The sequence below is a fragment of the Taudactylus pleione genome, unplaced genomic scaffold (assembly GCF_031769625.1).
Source record: "Taudactylus pleione unplaced genomic scaffold, aTauple2 ptg000082l, whole genome shotgun sequence".
Classification (NCBI taxonomy): Eukaryota; Metazoa; Chordata; class Amphibia; order Anura; family Myobatrachidae; genus Taudactylus; species Taudactylus pleione.
This window is the reverse complement of record NW_028284484.1, coordinates 3,410,875-3,427,966: the sequence shown is the minus strand read 5'-3', so window position 1 is coordinate 3,427,966 and position 17,092 is coordinate 3,410,875. Positions and strand designations below refer to the sequence as shown.

Genomic DNA, 17,092 nt, shown 5'->3' with positions numbered 1-17,092 from the left:
CACTCCCCGTTTTCAAGCACCTTCCCCTGTTACCACCCACATACGCCTCATTCTGTCACTCAAATTAGCAGGCATTCGCTATTTTGCGAGCACACAATTTCCGACCGCAATGACTGGTTCGTGCATGCGTATTACAACCCATACGCATGCGCAGTTGTGCGAACATCGCTCGGAGCGAACGAGCGGCTCTGAATCAGGCCCTTATTCCTCAAAAAAATATATATATTTCCTCCAAAATGGATTTTATCCCAAAGAAAGGAAACAAAAATTATATATATATATATATATATATATATATAATAAAATCCAAATTTTTATTATTAAACCAGATCACTCATGGAAAGATGTGGTAGCCAGTGATCATTACATAAAAAAACATATGTATAATAGCCTCCAAATGGTATATCATATATACAAAAACCATAAAAACACATGAACAGGTCCATAAAAAAAATAAGAGAAAAAAAAATTTAAAATGAAAAAACTAGAAAAATTCAAACCTGATAATTCAGGTAAAAAGGCTGTTCACACTCGTGGTACTGTCGACACGTTTCGGCCTATAATAGGTCTTTATCAAGACATGTCCAGAGTGTGAATGAGCCCAGTATTTAAACCATGAACAGCCAATCAGAAAGTTACAGGAAATTGCATCAAACAGGAAGGAGTAATTTAATTCCAGATAAAATATTATTTTTCCAAATATAAATACATATAGATATAGTACAACCTCCCACAACAGTTATACAATCAATACTGAACCAATATTTATAAAACAAATATATTATCCCATCGGTTGCCATGGTAACTTATCATGTGTTACAGGAAGTGTCTATATTTTGATGGTAGAGACCTATAAGGATCAGATCAAGCTAAAATAATGAAATCCAATACGTATAGACCAGAAAGGAGACATTTATTCTCCTTCTTGATAAACAGTTGTCTACCTGTTAAGGGGAAACAAGATTTATAATCCCGAAATACGATGACCGGAAGTGACGTTACGGCACAGATCGCCGTAACGTCACTTGGTAACCAAGTGTGGAGACTGTGTGAAGTGGAGCGCAACATCACTTCCGGCATTTCGTTGTTTTGGTTGCCTAGTGTCTCCCTTCCTGTGTGGGTGGTGTTGGCCGTCGCGCTCTCTCCGTCATTCGGAAGGATTGTGTGCGTTTCACCCCACGTTGGATGAACCGCAACATAGCTTTATTAGGAGATCGAGGAGCACACTTGTCACATTGACCAGCGTTACATTATAAACTCCGACGATCTGTGCCGTAACGTCACTTCCGGTCATCGTATTTCGGGATTATAAATCTTGTTTCCCCTTAACAGGTAGACAACTGTTTATCAAGAAGGAGAATAAATGTCTCCTTTCTGGTTTATACGTATTGGATTTCATTATTTTAGCTTGATCTGATCCTTATAGGTCTCTACCATCAAAATATAGACACTTCCTGTAACACATGATAAGTTACCATGGCAACCGATGGGATAATATATTTGTTTTGATAAATATTGGTTCAGTATTGATTGTATAACTGTTGTGGGAGGTTGTACTATATCTATATGTATTTATATTTGGAAAAATAATATTTTATCTGGAATTAAATTACTCCTTCCTGTTTGATGCAATTTCCTGTAACTTTCTGATTGGCTGTTCATGGTTTAAATACTGGGCTCATTCACACTCTGGACATGTCTTGATAAAGGCCTATTATAGGCCGAAACGTGTCGACAGTACCACGAGTGTGAACAGCCTTTTTACCTGAATTATCAGGTTTGAATTTTTCTAGTTTTTTCATTTTAAATTTTTTTTCTCTTATTTTTTTTATGGACCTGTTCATGTGTTTTTATGGTTTTTGTATATATGATTTACCATTTGGAGGCTATTATACATATGTTTTTTTATCTAATGATCACTGGCTACTACATCTTTCCATGAGTGATCTGGTATAATAATAAAAATTTGGATTTTATATATATATTTATTTTTGTTTCCTTTTTTTGAGATAAAATCCATTTTGGAGGAAATATATATATTTTTTTGAGGAATAAGTACCAAGGGAATCCAGGAGAGAAAAGAAAGAAACCTTTATATACCTGAAATCTTCGTTATATATCGTGAGTGGGGTACGCCTTCCTACCCATGTGGTCTATCTAAAGAAACTTTGATGTGTTTAAATCCCACACTTTTTTAGTGAGTGGGGTACGCCCTTTTGCTTCTTATGGTTATGTGAATACGATTTGGTATGGTTGTCACATTTATCTATACACGGTGGTGATAGGGGGAAGAATAAAAGAAAAGAAACCTTTTGATGCATGAGATCACATCACTGAGTGTGAGTTAGGGTACGCTTGCACCCACTTGAATGAATCACGTTTGTTTCTACATACTTTCTTCAACTAAATGGAGACTTAAAAACTGTGTTACACATTTCTTGGTTTTTTTTTGTTTTTTTTCTGTTTTTTTGTAATCATCCATATATTGGAGGATAAAAGAGGAGAAGAATCACTTCAAGTCTACACTGAATCCATTTCATAGGATATCACGTCTCTCAAAGGAAGTAATGCGATTATAAACACATTTTTTTATTTTTATTTTAGCGCCCATTGTTATTCACGCAAAACCTGTTTTATGAATTTCCCGTAGTGCCAAATCCAGCTGTCATTCTTATGCAGATTCCACCAAATGCAACCCATTTCACTGTCATTGACCTCTGTTCTGCTTTCTTCTCTGCGCCTCTTCATCCTGACTGTCAGTACCTATTCGCTTTCACATACACGGGTGTACAATACACATGGACACGATTGCCCCAAGGTTTCATAGACAGCACCAGTATCTTCTCCCAGGCCCTGCATGACTTTTTACAAACTTTTCAACCTGCCAATGGGTCTGTTCTAATTCAATATGTGGACGATTTATTGCTATGTTCTGATTTGTTTATGTCATGTTTAAATGATACTAAACTTTTGTTGCTTCACCTCTCGCACACAGGACACAAGGTTGCTAAGGACAAACTACAGCCGTGCCAATCCAGAGTAAAATATTTGGGACACTGCCTAACTCAGGGGTTACGACATCCTACAAATGACAGAATCCAGGCCATACAGAACATGACACTGCCGCAGAACCAACAGCAAATTTGTTCCTTCTTGGGAATGTGTGGATACTGTAGAATGTGGATCCCAGGTTTTTCTATTTTGGCCTTGCCATTACAGGAATTAGTCTCTTCCTCAAAGCCCGATCGTGTCATACACACAGAGGAAACAGAGCAGGTTTTTCTTAATCTTAAGGATAGTCTGACAAAAGCACCTGCATTGGGAATATCTGATTATGAAAAACCTTTTGATTTGTAGTGTACGGAAGCCGATGGTTGTGCTGCAGGTGTCCTCACACAAAAACATGGTGATGCCAGTAGGCCCATAGCATACTACAGTGCCCAATTGGACACTGTGGCAAGATCACTCCCAACGTGTTTAAGAAGTGTGGCAGCAACGGCTCTATTGGTGAGTAAAAGTGAGGGCGTAGTATTGGGCCATGATATGATTGTCTATACTCCCCACGCTGTATCTGCTCTGCTGAACTCTGCCCAAACCAGACATGTTTCTTCAGCTAGGTTTACGAAATGGGAACTAGCTCTAATTGCACCTGCAAACATCACTGTTAAACGATGTAGTACGCTGAATCCAGCAACATATTTACCATATGTACAACATGATGTACAAAGGGTGGAAGGAGACGGGTTGCTGACGGGAAGTGAGTTCAGCGTACATAATGATACACACGATTGCATGGAATATCTGAATCAGACCTTTACTGCTAGACCTGACATACGTGACACACCTTTAGAGAATGTGGATGTGACATTTTACACGGATAGGAGTTGTCATAAACAAACAGACACAAGGGAATTATGTACAGGTTATCCTGTTGTAAATTACACAGACATCGTAGAAGCTGAACCCCTTGGTCCTCCTCACTCAGCCCAGGTGGCAGAGTTAGTAGCACTAAAAAGAGCGTGTGAATTGGCAGCAGGCAAATCTGCTAACATTTACACTGACTATAGGTACGCGTTCGGAGTGGGGCACGATTTCGGAGCTCTATGGCGTCTGAGAAATTTTATGACAGCAGCAGGCACACCAGTTGCACATTCCCGACACATAAAACAATTACTAAAAGCAATCCAACTGCCCAAAACGGTGGCAGTAATTAAGTGTATAGCCCATACATGTGAGAATGACCCGGTGTCACTGGGCAACAATAAAGCAGATGAAGCTGCAAAATGGGCAGCAGGGTTAAAAATGTTTTTTCCAACGAAACAAATGTCTTTCCAAACAGTTGATATGCTGAAATTAATTGAGATGCAAAATTTGTGTTCAATCCAGGAAAAGTCCATCTGGAAGTCCAAGGGATTTGGGCAAGAGTCCTCCGGGCTCTGGAGGGACGGACAAGATAAACCAGTAGCCCCCAAAGCATATTACCCCAGCCTGGCTGAGGCAGCACACGGTCTGACTCATCTGGGCAAGGTATGTGCAAATTTGTGAGAGCATACTGGTGCGCACCTGGTTTTTTTCACAAGCAGAAAAGAGAGCAATGTCCTGTCTGACCTGCTTGAGGAAGAACATAGGGAAAGCGATCCCTACCAAACCATCCCACATTCCACCGACTGACGGACCTATCCAGGTGATACAAATTGATTTTATCCAATTACTACCCTGCAGGAATCTCAAGTATGTATTAGTGTGCACTGACGCATTTTCCAATTGGGTTGAGGCCTACCCAGCGGCCACTAATACTGCTGCGTTTACTGCCAAGAAAATAGTACAGGAGTTTGTATGCAGATACGGTATCCCTAAAATTATCGAGAGTGACAGGGGTACCCATTTCACAGGTGATGTTTTTCAAAATATGTGTAATCTGATGGGTATTAATAGTCGACTTCACACCCCCTACCGACCGTAGGCCAGCGCCAAGGTAGAGAGGATGAACGGGACTATTAAAAATAAGTTAAGCAAAATCATGTCAGAGGCTGGACAAGGATGGCCAGAAGCATTACCGTTGGTCCTGCATAGCATAAGGACCACTCCTAGACCCCCTCTAAATCTGTCCCCCTTTGAAACACTGTTTGGTAGACAACCTCATTTGATTAGAAGTCCACAGGAAGACTTGAAGGGTAACAACGAGGTAACTGTAAAGTATCTTATATCAATAAGTAAACAGTTAAAACAGCAACAGCAGAAACTGAAATTGTTGTCCCATGATATGCCTGAAACTAAATGTAATGATGTTGTACCAGGAGAATATGTTATGATCAGAAATTTCTTGCGTTCAGGTTGTTTGACTGATCGGTGGGAAGGTCCGTACCAGGTGCTGCTGACAAGTACTACATCTTTGAAGGTGGTTGAGAGAGATACCTGGGTCCATTCCATTCACTGCAAAAAGGTCAAAAAGGTTAACCGGTGGAGAAACAAGGCGGAGACAAGGCTGATAACGTGGACCTGTCGATCGCGAGCTTGTTCCGGGAGGATTGAAAAGGTCGTAGTGAGATACCTGAACTAAAAGAAATTTGCAGGTTTTTGTCGTGGCAATGGACTGACCTGCTGTGTTCATTTTCATATTCTCTTCTAGAGTGTTCACCATCCTGGTTGGTTCGGGAATGTCCGGTTTCGGTGTCGGGGGACCGATAGAGGAGATGGGAGCTGATGGCAGCGCAGATGGAGTGGAGTCAGGAGGAGCGCTATGCCAATCAGGGGAGTGTTTGACCAATCTTAGTACTGTAATTGTTAAGAGAGCTGTTATTCCGGATACTCGGGAACGGTGTGGAGGTTTATCGCCTGAAGATTCCTGTGTTTGTGAGTTTTGTGGGTCCCTAGTTGATGAGAACTGTATCCAACGGTGTCAAAATAAATATAACCCGTACTGGGGTGGGTATCCTTTAGAGGATTATCATAGCATGGTAGGCAAAGTTTTAAATCAAACTGATTGTTGGGTGTGCTCACATGTGCCACAGGGTCAACATAATGTAGGGCTGGTGCCATTTCCGCTGAATATCACGGAAATTTTCGAATTGCAAAAAGGGAAAACCTTGGATGGAAAATTCCTCTCATCCAAACCACCTCATTTCAAACTATATCAATTCCAAGCAGATAGATCACTTTTGTGTTTAAACATAACCAACCTCAATAAACCAGGGAATTGGGAAGTGACGGGGAATAATCAGACGATGACCTTCTCACTGAGAGCTGATAATGAGTCTATGAATCATGATCTGTTACGCTCAATTAAATCTAATGGGAGAAACTTTAGGTATCATTATACATTAAGTTCCACCAAAGAAATTATTGGTAAGGTACCAGATGGATATTGTGCTAAGATAATACAACCTGAAACTTGCATGTACCAGATGGAAGAACCTGAAATAGGATTGCTTGCAAGGGAAATGTGTTTAATGATAATGATGCATTCTATTCCCTATGATATCCCTGATAATGTATATTTTTTATATGTGGAAGAAAAGTGAATAAGTGGCTCTCCCCTAGTTCCAAAGGTTTGTGTTACCTGGGAAGAGTAGTCCCAGAGGTTATGACCCTCACACATGTTGAAATGCTCGATATTCATAAAAACACACCATCACCATATCTTCACACGCAGTATGAATACAGAGGCAAAAGAAATATGATACCTGGTGATTTGCATAAAGCCACTCAGTTAATTAGTGAGACAACTGGCTTTCAAGTTTTAGCAGCACTGGATCCCACCAGGATCGCTCGGGGTACATTAAATTTTAGATATATTCAGGACCTTGCTAAATTGATAGATAATATCACCGAGATGTATGATGACACCTTCAGGTATAAAGGTAGGGAATTGCAAGCGTACAAGAAAGAACTGATGCAACACAGGCTAGTGTTAAATTATTTAACCGCTGTCACTGGAGGATATTGCGTAACTTTGACCACCCAATTTGGAGTGAAGTGTTGCACCTATGTCACCCATGATACCAGCGATCCCAAGGAGGTAATAGACCGAAAGATGGATGAAACTCTGCAGCTGAAATGAGAATTTCGAAAGAACCATAACGCTTCAGTGGCTGAAGTAGAGGAGAAGGTAGAGGAATGGGTGTCATGGTTGAACCCCGTGAAATGATTCTCAGGTCTAGGGAAATGGGCCCAGGAAATGATCGCAAGCATAGGTAACTTCCTGATCCTTATACTGGTTATCATCATAGTAATTGGCATATGTGTCCGATGTGCTCCTACTGTGCTGAAGTGTGGAAAATGTAAGAATAAGGTAAAACGAAGGAACGAAATTATGATGGTGGTCAGTAATGACAATATGAATACTGCGGTAAATATAGAACTGCATTACAACCCTGAACTTGGAAATACCATCATATAATGTATTACATTTAGAAATGCGTAGAATGTATTATTAAAATGTTATTTTTCTCATTTAAACATCTTAGATGATGTAAGTCTCTATTCCCCTTCAAAACTTCCTTTATAGGACTGGTGCATCCCCACATCTTTCCCATGATCTCCCAAGATCCGCGGAGTGCGTATAATGGTAGTTTTATGTCGTCGTCCCCTAGAGACCCATCATAGATGGATTGAAACCACCTTGTGCCGTCCCATAAAAATAACATTAAAATAAATACCCCATATGCAAGCTTAAAATTAATTTTAAAATCAGAGTATGATAGCATGTTGTTTGCTATCAAAGGGTGGACTGTCGAAGTTGGTTTAGTGGCTGAGACAGAATCAGTGTAAAATTAGCTTGGAGCGACGCCATCTTGCGAATGGAAACCAGACTCCATCTTAAAAATAAGAATCTGTTACAACTCACGAGCTAAGTACAGATGGCAATGTTTTTGGTAATCTCTTTAGAAACCATGACAGGCACATTCTGGGGGACAACCTTGCATAGAAATATACCAAGACAAACACAGTATCAGTTAGCAACTAGAAAAACAGCTTCCTGAGAAAAGGAATTAGAAAAAAAAACAATACACCAGGAACTGTGGGTGTTTTTGCATGTAAAGGGAGAGACCCCACATGTGGACAGGTGTAGCTGTGGCAATTGTAATATGGCCCAGACACTTGAATTTGACTGAATGAACAATGGTAAGAAATCTGCTCTTTTAAACTCAGTCAGACAGGCTGGCAGCAGCACGGTTGGGGGTCTCCACCCTGTTTGAGAGTGAAGCTCACTGCCCATAACACATTTGCATTGCAGTTTAGAAAAATGTTAGTAAGAAATATATATATATATATATATATATATATATATATATTTTAAATCCATCATAAATAAAATCACATGCATAAACACCGCACATTACGCAGTTGCGCTGTTAACATGACGCACATTAGCGAATGCACAATATCCTGCATGCGAACGCTGTTTATTAGCTGCATGCGTGCACATCTGCCCCAAATCACATAAACCTAACTAGCGTCTTTTCCCAAACCCCTAATACTTACATAATGCACACTCACATAAAAGGTTCCATAGCTTTAAAGTATAAGATCCAAGTTTTATTCATTTATTACAAATGCTGTGAAATAAAGGCTATTTTGGTATCTAAGGTTTAATACGTGATAAGTAAGCCATGTTTGGTAATATACTGATCTGCACTTTCTCAACAGCTTTCCGGTATCATCGGTGTGGAGATCGCAACATGCATTCTCAACTTATGGACCGTAGAGATATAAGGCACCAAAATGTATTTTGTGAAACCAACAGCCTAGATTTGCATGCAGGGGGAATAGAGGAGGCAACAAGCTGTTAGAGGCTGTTCTGTGTCCATTTGAATCAACCTGTTAAATGTCCTGTAACAAACGCACTGTGATGGGGAACCAATGGGATCAGCAACAAACCTCTCTATTGTGTTGTCTGTTTCTGTAAGGGTATAAATGTGTGTGTTGTGACCTCAGTCTGGAGTCTTCTTGCTGATTGACGGAGGTTTCTTGCTGATGCCGGAATCTGGTCCAGAGCGCATGCGTATGTATAACTGTATCTTGGGTCTGTATAGTTCTTTGCGCTAAATTGTACTTCGATCACAGCGTGTAACTGAACGTACTTTACTTGAATAATACTTTGTGCTTTGGAAACACATTTTCAAGGTCTAAAGTCTTTATTTTACTGTATGACTGCGTATGCAAATAGCGTCAATTTTAGAGGTTTATAGGCAGGTTTTAGAAGGTATAGGTAGGAGCGTATAGAAGTTCAATTTCAGAATCCTTACCATGGCTGTATGTGTGAGTGTATTAGGTATGTAATAAAGTTATACTTTCTATGGTGTGTGTGTCATGTCGTTATTTTACAAAAAAAATTTACAGTGGGGGCACGGGTGCCAGCAGCCTGCTGGCACTTGTAGTCCCACAAGTGCCAAAGGGCAGTCACGCTGGCACCTGCAGTTCCACTGTAAAAAAACAATAGTAACAATCTATTCTTCACACTATTACCCCTGCACCCACCAGGCAGGGAATAGCCCTTGGCTTCAGCCTAAGCCTAGGGTGCCTGGGAGAGGGGGGACCCCACCTCCCCTGAGATCCCCGGCTTGGGCTGACTAGTTTGGGGTGTTAATGCTTTGGCCGGAGAGACCCAGTGAAAGGGTCCCCTGGCTGTGGCATTACATCCAGGTTAGATTTGAGTCCGGTGCTGGTTCTAAAGATAGGTGAACCCCACACAATTTTTCCCCTATTTTTAAAACCAGGACTGGCTCTGGGAACCCAGTACTGGTTCCTAACATACGGGGGAACTCTACAAGTTTTTTCCCCCGTATTTTTAGAACCAGGACTGCCTCAGGAGCCGGGGCTGGTTATGGTTTGGAGGAGGGGGTGGGGGGGCACATCTTTTTTTTTTTTTAAATTAACCATTTAAGGAAAAAAAGGCAGAAACATACAAGGATCACACTGATCTGTGTATGTTTCTGCTAGACATGCGGCTCAGGAGGAGGACTATTTCTAAGTTCTATTTTTTACACCGTGTTTGGCTTTATTACACCCGTTATTATAATCACGATTTTTGGTAAATTCCTGTGTTGTATTCCTGTCTATGGAAAGTACCAGCCGTGTTCAGATGATGGTGTATTCATTACTAGTTGTATTTTCTGGTGCATTTTAATTTCAAAATTGACCGTGATCACCTCTAAAGATACAGTAAATTCCCATGTTTGAAAAAATTATAAAATACTCCCGTACATGCAAATACGGGCAAACCCGAATCTTAGCAAATTTACCCCTAGAACTTAATGGGACTATAACTGGAGATAAGGACAGCAGCAGGTTGCAATTAGAAGTATTATAACTAATTAAAATCACCTTACCTTCCCTTTTTTCTTATGTATATGTGTATTTAAGGTACTCCCTTCTACTGGGCTAGCACTCCTCCCACCTGTCCCAGGTGATTTTAATTAGTCCTTTGCATTGCAGTATACACATTTAATTAGCATTACTAAAATGTAAGTCCTTGACAAATATATACAATGTGTCAGTATTCAGGATGTTAGGGACCCACCTTATGAGGTTCACCTCGACGAGTTGGGTGAGCAAACATTTTTGTCCAAACATGCACTAAGAACCTTATTTAAAAAACAATGTTAATTGTTGGAGTTTATTATAAATATTTTAATCATCAGTATTCTTAAGCTGCACACACACTAGATGATTTATATGAACAATATGGGTGATAATTATATCGTTCAACGATATATCGTTCAGTGTGTATGCAGTGAACGACCAACGATGCGCGCTCCCACGGGTCGTTAACGATTTCTTTTGTCCTTCGTACATCCAGGCCAAACAGACGATATCGTCAAGAATTGCCAGTTCAGAGATGTGGCAGGATAACTTCACTGAAAGATATCTTTAAAGATATATTTCAGTGTGTACACCCAATATCATTTGTCCTGCACTACAGAGCGTTCAAGGGAAATCTTTCACCAATCTCGTTCACATCGTCTAGTGCAGAGATTCCCAAACGCGGTCCTCAAGGCTCAGCAACAGTTCAGGTTGTAAGGTGCATACACACGTAACGATTTTTTGAACGATTTAACTATAATGACGTCGTTATCGTTCAAAAAATCATACAGGTTCTCAGTTACGATGAACGAAAATCGTTCATGCGCCTTCCCGTTTGTAGTTTATCGTCCATTCAGACTGACCAACTTAATGATTTTCATTAAGGGAAGGAACATTTTTCGTTCATTGTTGAAAAAATCATTCATTACACTTAAAAAAAAATCGTTCACTTTTTCAAAGGAAAAACTGAACAAAAATCGTTCATTAACAACATCGTTACGTGTGTATGCACCATTAGAGATATCCATGGCTGAGCACAGGTGGTGAAATCAAATTGACTGAGGTACTAATTAAGTCACCTGTGCTCAACCATGGATAGCTCTAAAACCTGAACTGTTGGGGAGCCTTGAGGACAGCATTTGGGATCCTCTGGTCTAGTGTGTATGAGCCTTTAGTGTGCACCTGCATTTTGCTTTTTCTGCATTGGAACTACAGGTCTCAGCATTGTATCACCTCTTATTATGTTTAAATTAGGATATGCAGCCCAGCCCCCCCCTTTTTCCGACAAATATAGCGCACAAGGAAAAAGCATGGATAAAAGTTTGGATAGCATTTAGGATGAGAATGGGGTGTATTCTAGCAATACTTTTTGAGTGAGATGGTGACAGGACAGCAAGTGGGAAATAAGAGAGGTGAAGCGATACTGAAAGATGATGAGCTCAATTTTGAACATATAAAGCTTTTAGGTAAGTTTGGGACTTCTATGTGGAGATAGCAGAGAGACAACTGGACATATGAGACAGCAGAGAGGGGGAGAGGTCAGGGAAGGATAGGTAGATTTGGATATCATCCACTTAGAGGTGCAGTGGAGGCCAAAGGAGAAAACAGTATATTCACCTAGAAATGAGGTATAAGGAGGGTCATGGCCTGGACAGGCATGGAGTAAGAAGTGAGTCTTAGTGCTCTCCAGCATGCATATCCTGACAGATTATCCTGTGGCCGCCAGAGGACTCCTTTTACCTTATTCTTGCATTGAACCTTCTCCAGCTGACCTGGGGGTGCATCTAATAGGCTCCAATCCTCTAGCTCTGTTTCCCAGCTTCTTCGTGTTGCCCTATGGCCTCCTACTTGTGCGGACGCTGGGGCGCCCGCTTCCTCTAGTCTGTTGCCCACCATTTACGGAGGTTCCTCCCAGTGCTCGGCGGCTCCTGGTTGCAGGCTGCTTCCTGTCTTCTGCAGTTATTACACCGCCGGACTCTGTGGCTCTGTATCCCTGCAGGGTCTCCCACCCGCTGCCATCTTGAGTGTGAATGTTAGCTCTGCTGTAGCTCCTTTTGCTGGGATCACTGCACCTACTGGCTGCCTTCGTGGTACTGGCTCCTGTGGTCACTCCTGGACTTGTGGACATGGCAATCTCACCATCCTCCCTGCTGTACTCCCCTCCTACCTTTGGTCTTCTGTTCAGGGCTACCCCATGGAGCTTATTTGCTGTTGTGTTTCCTCTGACTCCCTGCTGCCTTTCACCTTGGGCTCCTGCACTCCATTTACTGTGCTACTTATCTTCCTGGTACTTACCATAGGAGTTGGCAGTCTCGGGAGCTGCAGAGTTGGAGAACTTTTCACGCTCTGTCTCTGCCGTGGCTACATCTTCTGCGGTCATCATGGAACAACTCCTTCAAGCTATCACTGTTTCAGAAAAAAGGTGATGAATTGGGTGGCTGATTTGTCTCTTATCCGTCAAGATCTGCTATGGCTGCGGGACAAGATTGGTGAGGCAAAAGCCGTACACACTGCACAGATATATCTGTAGATCGAGTGATCTGCAGATGATGGCTGTTCATACACACTGAACAACCATCATCTGTGTTCTGTTCTGGAGGGGTGTGGGTCCGCCCCCCACCCCGTGGCTGCAAGTGGTGAGAGGTCGGCTGACCGCCCGTACACACAGCACGATGCCCCAATATATTTGCAGACATATTGGGCAACGGCTGTGCAGCACAGCCGACGCGATGTCTGAACGACGTAGTTCACAGACATATCGCTGATATACACTGGCCGACGGGCACCCGATATATTGAGCGATCAATTGATCGACCAGTTTATCTGCCAGTGTGTACCCAGCTTTAGAATAGTATTTCCGCCCCTCTGGTCGGTTAATCTCATTGGAATCTCTGTTGCTGGAGAGCCAAAAAAAGCTCACGGACGACTCTGCAACTATAATATAAATTTAGCTGGTTTGCCTGAGAAAGGAGCTAATACTTACAGGCCCCAGGGCGGGATGACCACCCCCCTCCCTTGATTTGGGTACGTGTTCTTGAATTTTCACCTTTATTTGCCTGTTTACTGTGTCTTAATAATACTTTATTTTGTACACACTTTGTTTCCTAATTGTCATATCCCGTATATACATGGCCTTGTTTGGGTTGCAGACCCTGGGATGGGATGACCCTCCTTAACTGCACTAGAGTTATTACTCCTGTTCGGTTATGTCTGCTTGTCTTATTAATGTTCTAGTATCTGCATCTGCTTTCAAATTCTCTTTAAATCATGTTTAAATATTTTGTTATTGTTTTATCCTGTGTCTATCTTTTTCTCATCTGCTAGTATTTAACTCCTATGGGGTTTGATCCTTGAGCCTGTTCTCTTGGTTTGATACCTCTGGGAGTCTTTTTGGTACCCATTTAACCTTGGGCTGGGTGCTCTATGACCTTAAGGTGCATGGGTGTAGATGCCCTCATGTTCTTGTGTTGAGTGGGAGCGGGTTGTGTGGGAATCCAGGTATGCTGCCCTCCCCGCTGCCTAAACCTAACTCTCGCCCCGCAGCCTAGTGCCTAACCCAATCCCACCCCTTAACCCCACTACTTACCGTCGTATGCGGGCACTGGGATTCTGACTGGTGCCGGGAATCCGATGCCGGTATTCTGAGCGCCGGCATCCCGACAGCCAGGATTTAAACTACATCCCGGGGTATGGTATACAGGGTTGAGGGAATTGGGCAAAGGCTGTTTATGGTTATGTGTCATTGTCCATGTTCTAGAGATAATGGCCAGGGTGTACTGTTTTATTTATATTGTCCTGATACTTGTTACACGCCTGCCTCCTGTATGCAGGTTGTCATAGAAGCGACTCTGGTGATGAGTGCTGTGGTATCCCTTATTTACACAGTGTATATTTTCTTTGAAGCATTGTATGGATACTCTTTATGGAGCTGAGTTCATATTCATTACAATGACACCTACTCCTCTCCTAGTTTGTGTTGAATCTGCCTGAATGGGGCCTTCGGGTACCCTCTTTACTACTTTTATGGTGTATGGGGGTTTTAGTGCATATAGGTGTCATGCATTGTGATAGCTACTACTTGCCTGCTTCTGTTTCTTTGTGAAGTACAAGGGTGGTTCAATAAGTAAGGAAACAAGGCCTCTCACGTCTGTAATGTTCTCTATTCCATTCTAATTTCCCGCCAGGCTAGATCAGGTAGACCACGGCCATTGGAATAAATCAGTTGTAGGATGGCGGGGCTGGCGAAAACATGGTGAAACATTGAATTGCAATTTGTGATCAGATTTCTGCTTCTAAAGGAACATCAGCAGCTGAAACTCATCGCCAACTTGTCAAGGTGTACAGTGATAACGTCATAACATGGAAACAGATTTGGTGCTCTGCCTCTGGTAACGGCAGGGCAGACGTTCAAGATGAGCAGCCACATTGAAGGTCTGACTCAGGAGAACAGACGCATTCCAGTTAGTGATTTCCATCCCTATGGACCATTGAAGAAGAACCTGGGTGATTCCTGATTCGCAACAGACAGTGAAGTTCTGCAAGCCGTCATGTCATGTCTTCTGGCACGTGACATAGATTTCTTCTATACTGGTATAGATGCCTTGGTGTACTGTTGGAACAAATGCTTAGACATGTATGGGGACTATGTAGAAAAATAATCTGTACCAAGGCCATACTATTGATCTAATATACGTATATGTATGAGTTGACTAAATATACACAATGAGAGGTCTTGTTACCTTATTTATGAAACCACCCTCATAGTTACCTCAGTCTCTTCTTCTTACCTTGCTGTTCTTTTTGCTGTTGTATCTGTCCATTATGCTTGGTATTGAGTCCCTGACTGCAATGTATAATATGCTGGGTTTTTATCAGATTTATCACATTTATTGTCCTCTTTTTATCCTCCTATCTTTCTATGTCCTTATGTGATATGTAATATTCTCTGTACTGATGCACACTTGTCATGTCTCATTTTTAGTTTGTTCATTGTCCTTTTTGTGGGTGTAAATTTCAAATTCATATAAACACGATTAAAAAAAAAAAAAAAAAAGGAGTAAGCAAAAAACAAAGCCTTGTGGAATCACAGCTGATGAGAGAAGTAGGGTATTAGTTGGAGATAGAGGCTGGGTTGAGATGTGGTTTCTTGAAGATAGCTTAGGTGAGCATGTATTTAAAAAAGTGGAAACGAATGTGTCAGGGAAAAGGACAGGTTGAAGAGGTGATCTAGGATAGGATTTAGGGGATAGGTGAAGCTCTCTGACAGGAGGAAAGGAGTGTGCAGTCCTAATCATCAGTGGATTGCGGGATAAATCTGTGAGATAGTGACAGTTGTAAGATAATGTGGCGTCAAGGGGGTCTGCTGACCGGGTGGCTTTTTGAATAGTTAAAAGTATTTACTTCTCGACAGGAAAAACATAGGCCAGGATATATATTTGTAATGAAGGAAGTTGGCATTGGAGCAAGATATTCTTCAATGATGCGAAAGTAGAGTTGCAGGAATTGGCTCCGTCTGGAGTGCCAGGGAGTTGTATGGATCCCGATTCCCTAGAGCTTTCTGGCCTAGGAGGAAGGAGTGTGCGCCAATGTAGAAATAAATAGCCATATCAGGGCAAGACAAGGGAAGCAAGAAAATAACAGAGTGGTTATAGTGCAGATGACAAGAAAATCGGGTCAATGGTGCTTTGGCATCTCACAGTGTATGTGCGCAGTAGATGACTGCAACATGAATATTGAGCACAGAGAAAAGAAGGATTGTGTGGACTTCAAAGGAAGAGAAGGAGCAGGAAGGTTTAGGAGGAATAACTCTGAAGGTGCAGCTAGAGGACAGTTGCCTTCTCTATCACCTTGCTAGACTCCAGTTCTGGGAGTGTGGGTGAAAGAGACCCCCCTGCTGCAGGAGCAGAGAATTTTGTACTTGGTGGAAGGGGTCACATTGGAGGCTATGCCATGCATATAGACAGCATGTTGCTGGTGGACACTGCCTCCCGGCCATCGAGGAGGGTCATATTGAGGGATGGACATTAAAGAACCCACAAAACAACATTTGAAGCAGGAATATTTAGTCATATTCCACATAAAACTGAATTTTGTTCTAAATATTTTACAGTAGGGGTGAGTTACTTCAGGAGCAGTATTTGACAAAATAGTTAACCATATGAAACGAGGGTGAATATATTGGTTAGGATTACCGATAAGTGTATATAGGACAGTAAAACATTTGGCTGCAGTAACTAAGATAAAGGAATGTATATTTAAGTATAGAAGGTGCAGCTCTAGTATTCTGTCCAATGTAACAAGTGTTTTCCTCTCACAATAAAAACAAAACAATAAAAACATTAATTGCAACATGACAGAAGCGCAATCTACAAGCAAGGTACTTACAGAAAACTGCAGTTAATGATGAAAGGAGAAAGAAAAAGAAATTAAAAGAATGTGATGAAACAAATAACTTTTTGCAATGAATGAATGACCATAGTTACAAGCAAAGTATGTGATTGATTAAAGACATGACTGTATAAGAAGGCAAAATGTTTTCATCAAGTACCTCTGCTATCTGTAGCCAAGCCAGTCATTCATTTATTTGTTATGCTCACAAATAAACATATGGCTGCAAATCATTCTGTACAGGGTAAATTATATTTCTACAGATTTTCATTCATTAACATAAATGGGAGCTGCCAACCAACAAAGCACAGGTTACTTTCCCCCCTGCCCATCTATCTGCTAATAAAAATATTGGGCCTGATGCAGAGTTCAACTCAAGTCAGACTCCATTGCTCCCACA

The 17,092-nt window shown here is 41.5% G+C and overlaps 1 protein-coding gene across 1 annotated transcript in view; it reads right to left on the bottom strand.

Moving 5' to 3' along the window:
• The window catches only part of PANK4 (pantothenate kinase 4 (inactive)), a 105,587-nt gene that overhangs the window by 46,173 nt on the left and 42,322 nt on the right, over positions 1-17,092 (bottom strand). The window lies entirely within an intron of this gene.